This window comes from Gorilla gorilla, chromosome 3 (genome assembly GCF_029281585.2).
Source record: "Gorilla gorilla gorilla isolate KB3781 chromosome 3, NHGRI_mGorGor1-v2.1_pri, whole genome shotgun sequence".
Lineage (NCBI taxonomy): Eukaryota > Metazoa > Chordata > Mammalia > Primates > Hominidae > Gorilla > Gorilla gorilla.
Window position 1 is genome coordinate 25,367,834 of NC_073227.2, and position 7,049 is coordinate 25,374,882.

Genomic DNA, 7,049 nt, shown 5'->3' on the forward strand with positions numbered 1-7,049 from the left:
GATGAGCTAGGATTCAAACCTAGCTATGTCTGGAATCCACAGCCAATGCCTCTCAGGACCCCTTGCTGTTCTCACATAACAAACTGAAATGTATACAGAACAAAGTGTGGCCAGGGTCTTAAAATCACATTCCATAAAGAATCATTGGAGAACTGAAGCATTTATCTGTGAAAAGGAACATCATAAACTAACAAGTCATGGAGAGGCTCCTCCCCTTTCTGGAGTTTTGTTCCTCATTCGTGAGATGAAGGTTTTGGACTAGATTAGAGAACAAATAATTGACATATGTACCATGACTCTGCCCTCCTATGACAGACATTACTCGTTGATTATAGTACTCTTTCCCACTGAATTTGGATGCGATTTCATAAATATTCTCAACAGCACTCCGTGCAACCCCACCCATGATTAAAATTGGCATGCATAATAAAGGCTGTTTGATTTCTCTAGACTAGATCATCTCTAATGTCCCTCAAATTTATTTATTTTTTAGGAGTTTTTTATTACTTTATTTTTCAAATGGTTTCTAATGTTAGCCTCATGAGTTATTCCATATACAGTCACTCTCTACATAACAACATTAATGTCAATGAAGACCACATATACAGCAGGGGTCCCATAAGATTATAATACCATATTTTTACTGCACCTTTTCTGTGTTTATTTTTTATCTCCATTTATAATTTTTTTTAATTTCCATAGGTTATTGGGGAACAGGTGGTGTTTGGTTACATAAGTTCTTTAGTGGTGATTTGTGAGATTTTGGTGCACCCATCACCTGAGCGGTACACATTGCACCCTATTTGCAGGCTTTTATCCCACAGCCCCCTTCCACCCTTTTCTCCCAAGTCTCCAAAGTCCATTGTATCATTCTTATGCCTTTGCGTCCTCATAGCTTAGTTCCCACATATCAGTGAGAACATACAATGTTTGGCTTTCCATTCCTGAGTTACTCTACTTAGAATAATAATCTCCAATTTCATCCAGGTCACTGTGCATGCCATTAATTCATTCCTTTTTATGGCTGAGCACTAGTCCGTCATATATATATATACATATACATACACACACACACAGAGTATATATATGTGTATATATACACCATAAGTGTAATATATACAGAAACCGTATATATACTGTTTATCCACTTGATGGGCATTTGAGTTTATTCCACGTTTTTGCAATTGTAAATTGTGCTGCTATAAACATGCATATGCAAGTGTCTTTTTCATATAATGACTTCTTTTCCTCTGTGTAGATATCCAGTAGTGAGATTGCTGGATCAAATGGTAGTTCTACTTTTAGTTCTTCAAGGAATCTCCACACTGTTTCATAGCGGTTGCACTAGTTTACATTCCCACCAGCAGTATAGAAGCGTTCCCTGATCACCGCATCCATGCCAACATCTACTGTTTTTTTATTTTTTTAAATTATGGCCATTCTTGTAGGAGTTATGTGGTATCATATTGTGGCTTTGATTTGCATTTCCCTGATCATTAGTGATGTTGAGCATTTTTTCATATGTTTGTTGGCCATTTGGATATCTTCTTTTGAGAATTGTCTATTCATGCCCTTAGCCCACTTTTTGATGTAATTGTTTGTTTTTTTCTTGCTGACTTGTTTGAGTTCATTGTAGATTCTGGATGTTAGTCCTTTGTCCCATGTATAGATTATGAAGATTTTCTCCCACTCTGTGTGTTGTCTGTTTACTCTGCTGGCTGTTCCTTCAGCTGTGCAAAAGCTCTTTAGTTTAACTAAGTCCCAGCTATTTATATTTGTTTTTATCGTATTTGCTTTTGGGTTCCCAGTCAAGAAATCCTTACCTAAGCCAATTTCTAGAAGGGTTTTTCCAATGTTATCTTCTAGAGTTTTTATAGTTTCAGGTCTTAGATTTAAGTCCGTAATCTATCTCGAGTTGATTTTTACATAAGGTGAGAAATGAGGATCCAGTTTTATTCTCCTACATGCAGCTAGCCAATTATCCCAGCACTATTTGTTGAAAAGAGTGTCCTTTCCCCACTTATGTTTTTGTTTGCTTTGTCAAAGATCAGTTGGCTGTAAGTATTTGGGTTTATTTCTGGGTTCTCTACTCTGCTCCATTGGTCGATGTGCATATTTTTATTCCAGTACCATGCTATTTTGTTGACTATGGCCTTATAGTATAGTTTGAAATCGGGTAATATGATGCCTCCAGATTTGTTCTTTTAGCTTAGTCTTGCTTTGGCTATGCAGGCTCTTTTTAGATTCCATATGAATTTTAGAATTGTTTTTTCTAATTCTGTGAAGAATGATAGTGGTATTTTGATGGGAATTGTGTTGAATTTGTAGATTTCTTTTGGCAGTATGGTCATTTTCACAATATTGATTCTACCCTTCCATGAGCATGGGATGTGTTTCCGTTTGTTTGTTCATCTAGGATTTCTCTCAGCAGTGTTTTGTAGTTTTCCTTGTAGAAGTCTTCCACCCCCTTGGTTAGGTATATTTCTAAGTATTGTATTTTATTTTATTTTTTGCAGCTATTTTACGAGGGATTGAATTCTTGATTTGATTCTCTGCTTGGTCGTTCTTGGTGCATAGAAGAGGTACTGATTTGTGTACATTAATTTTGTATCCAGAAATTTTGCTGAATTCTTTTATCAGTTCTAGGGGCTTTCTGGAGGAGTCTTTAGGGTTTTTGAGGTAGAGGATCATATCATCAGCAAACAATGACAATTTGACTTCCTCTTCACCAATTTGGATGCCCTTTATTTCTTTCTCTTGTCGGATTGCTCTGGATAGGACTTCTAGTACTATGTTGAAGAGGAGTGGTGAGAGTGAGCATCCTTGTCTTTTTCCAGTTCTTAGAGGGAACGCTTTCAACTTTTCCCCATTCAGTATTATGTTGGCTGTGGGTTTGTCATAGATGGCTTTTATTACATTGAAGTGTGTCCCTTGTATGCCAATTTTTCTGAGAGTTTTAATCATAAAGGGATGCTGAATTTTGTTGAATGCTTTTTCTGCATCTATTGAGGTGATCACGTGATTTCTGTTTTTACTTCTGTTTATGTGGTGTATCACACTTATTGACTTGCATATGTTTAACCATCCCTGCTATGAAACCCATTTGAACATGGTTATCTTTTTGATATGTTGTTGGATTCAGTCAGCTAGTATTTGTTTAAGGAGTTTAGCATCTATGTTCATTGGGAATATTGTAGTTTTCTTTTTTTGGTTATATCCTTTCTTAGTTTTGGTATAGGGGTGATACTGGCTTCATAGAATGATTTAGGGACGGTTCCCTCTTTCTCTATCTCATGAAATAGTGTCAATAGTATTGGCACCAATACTTCTTTGAATGTCTGGTAGAATTCTGCTATGAATCCATCTGGTCCTGGATTTTTTTTTTTTTGGTTGGTAGTTTTTAAATTACCGTTACAATCTCACTGCTTGTTATTGGTCTGTTCAGGGTATCTAATTCTTTCTGATTTAAGCTAGGAGGGTTGGGTTGTATTTTTCCAGGAATTTATCCATCTCTTCTAGGTTTTTCTAGTTTATGCATGTAAAGGTGTTCATAGCAATCTTGCATGATCTTTCATATTTTTGTGGTATCAGTTGTAATATCTCCTGTTTTGTTTCTTATTGAGCTTATCTGGATTTTCTCTCTTGTTTTCTTGGTTAATCTTGCTAACGGTCTATCAGTTTTATTTATCTTTTCAAAGAACCAGCTTTTTGTTTCATTTATCTTTTGTATTTTTTTGTTTCAATTTCATTTAGTTCTGTTTGATCTTGGTTATTTCCTTTCTTCTGCTGGGTTTGGGTTTGGTTTGTTCTTGTTTCTCTAGTTCCTTGAGGTGTGACCTTAGATTGTCTGTTTGTGCTCTTTTAGTCTTTTTGATGTAGGCATTTAGGGCTATGCACTCTCCTTTAGCATCACTTTTGCTGTGTCCCAGGGGTTTTGATAGGTTTTACCACTATTGCTGTTCAGTTCAAATAATTTTTTTATTTCCATCTTGACTTCATTTTTGACCCAATGCTCATTCAGGAGCAGGTTATTTAATTTTCATGTATTTGCATGGTTTTGAAGGTTATTTTTGGAGTTGATTTCCTTTTTTATTCCACTGTGGTCTAAGAGAGTACTTGATACAATTCCAACTATCTTACATTTATTGAGGCTCATTTTGTGGTCTATTACATGGTCTATCTTGGAGAAAGTTCCATGTGCCATTGAATAGAATGTATATTCTGCAGTTGTTTGATGGAATGTTCTGTATATATCTGTTAAGTCCATTTGTTCCAGGGTATAGTTTAAATCTATTGTTTCTTTGTTGACTTTCTGTCTTGATGACCTGTCTAGTGCTGTCAGTGGAGTATTTAAGTCCCCATTATTACTATGTTGCTGTCTATCTCATTTCTCAAGTCTGTTAGCAATTGTTTTATAAATTTGAGAGCTTCAGTGTAGATGCAAATATGTTTAGGATTGTGATATTTTCCTGTTGGACAAGGCCTTTTACCAATAATGTCCCTCTTTGTCTTTTTAAACTGGTGTTGCTTTACAGTTTGTTTTGTCTGATATAAAAATAGCTATTCCTGCTCACTTTTGGTGTTCACTTGCATGAAATGTCTTTTTCCACCCCTTTACCTTAGGATTATGTGAGTCATTATGTGTTAGGTGAGTCTCTTGAAGGCAGCAGATAGTTGGTTGGTTAATTCTTATCCATTCTGCAGTTCTGTATCTTTTAAGCGGAGCATTTAGGCCATTTATATTCAATGTTAGTATTGAGATATGAGATACCATTCCACTCATAGTGCTATCTGTTGCCTGTCATTTTTTGTTTTTGTTTTTTAAATTGTATTTTTGTTGTAAAAGTCCTGTGAGATTTATGCTTTAAAGAGGTTCTGTTGTGATATGCTTCCAGGATTTGTTTCAAGATACAGAACCCCTTTTAGCAGTCCTTGCAGTGGCGGCTTTGTAGTGGCAAATTCTCTCAGCATTTGTTTGTCTGAAAACGACTGTATGTTTCCTTCATATATGAAGCTTAGTTTTGCTGGATACAAAATTCTTGGCTGATAATTGTTTTGTTTGAGGAAGCTGAAGGTAGGGTCACAATCTCTTCTAGTTTATAGGGCTTCTGCTGAGAAATCTGTGATAATCTGAAAGGTTTTCCTTTATAGATTACCTGGTGCTTTTGCCTCTTAAGATTCTTTCCTTCATCTTAACTTTAAAAGATAACCTGATGACAATGTGCCTAGTGATGATCTTTTTGCAATGAATTTCCCAGGTGTTCTTTGTTCTTCTTTATTTGCATGCCTAGGTGTCTAGCAAGGCCAAGGAAGTTTTCCTCAATTATTCCCTTAAATATGTTTTCCAAACTTTTAGATTTCTCTTCTTCCTCAGGAACACCAATTATTCCTAGGTTTGGTCATTTAACATAATCCCAGATTTCTTGGAGGCTTTGTTCACATTTTCTTTTTCTTTTTTCCTTGTTTTTGTTAGATTGGGTTAATTCAAAGACCTTGTCTTTAAGCTATGAATTTCTTTCTTCTACTTGTTCAGTACTATTGCTGAGACTTTCCAGAGCATTTTCCATTTCTGTGTGTCCATTATTTCCTGAAGTTTTGATTGTTTTTTATTTATGTTATCTATTTCATTGAATATTTCTCCCTTCACCTCGTATCATTTTCTTGATTTCTTTACATTGGGCTTCACCTTTCTCTGGAGCCTCCCTGATTATCTTAATAACTAACCTCCTGAATTCTTTTTCAGGTAAATCAGGGATTTTTTCTTGGTTAGGATCCACTGCTGGTGAGCTAGTGTGATTTGTTTTTTTTTGGGGGGGAGGGGTTAAAAGCCCTGTTTTGTCACATTACCAGCGTTGGTTTTCTGGTTCCTTCTCATTTGGGTAGGCTCTGTCAGAGGGAAGGTCTAGGGCTGAAGGCTGTTGTTCAGATTCTTTTGTCCCACGGGGTGTTCCTTGATGTAGTACTCTCCCCCTTTTCCTATGAATGTGGCTTCCTGGGAGCTGAGCTGTAGTGATTGTTATCTTTCTTCTGGATCTAGCCACCCAGGGAGTCTACCAGGCTCTGGGCTACTACTGGGGGCTGTCTGCACAGAGTCCTGTGATGTGAACCATCTGTGGGTCTCTCAGCCGTGGATACCAGCACCTGTTCCAGTGGGGGTGGCACGGTGGTCAAATGGACTCTGTGTGGGTTCTTAGCTTGGTGGTTTCATGCACTATTTTTGTGCTGGTTGGCTTCCTGCCGGGAGGTGGCGCTTTCCAGAGAGCATCAGCTGTGGTAGTATGGAGAAAAACATGGTGGGTGGGGCCCTAGAACTTCCAAGAGTATATGCCCTTTGTCTTAGTTACCAGGATGAGTAGGAAAGGACCATTGGGTGGGGGCAGGCCTAGGCATGTCTGAGCTCCGACTCCCTTGGGTGGGTCTTGCTGCGGCTGCTGTGGGGGATGGGGGTGAGGTTCCCAGATCAACAAAGTTATGTTCCTAGGAGGACTGTGGCTATCTCTACTGTGTCATGCAGGTTGTCAGGGAAGTGGGGGATAGCCAGCAGTTACAGACCTCACCCAGCTCCCATGCAACCCAGGGTGCCAGTCTCACTCCCACTGTACACCCCCAACAGCACCAATCCTGTTTCCAGGCAGTGGGTGAGCAGGGCTAAGAACTTGCCCCAGGCTACCTGCCTCCCAGCTGCGAAAGCAAGTATGGATTTCCTTCTTCCCCAGTCAGTGGAATCCGCACACTGGATTCACACCCTTCCCCAAGCTCTGACCAGCAGGCTTCTTGATCAGTTCAAATTGTTACAATGTTCAGCTGGAAATTTCCTTCTCCCTGTGGTCCTTTCCCAGTGCCTCCGGCAGCCCTCCCAAAGGATTCCTGTGAAGCCAGGCAGGAATGACCAGCTTGGGGACCCAGCGAGCTCACAGGGCCTTTTCCACTGCTTCCTCTACTTCTGTACCTCGCTTGGCTCTCTAAATTGACTGAGCTCCAGATAAAGCCAGAATCTTCTCCCGTAATCTAGACCTTCAGTTTCCCCAGTGGGGATGTGTGTTTAGAGG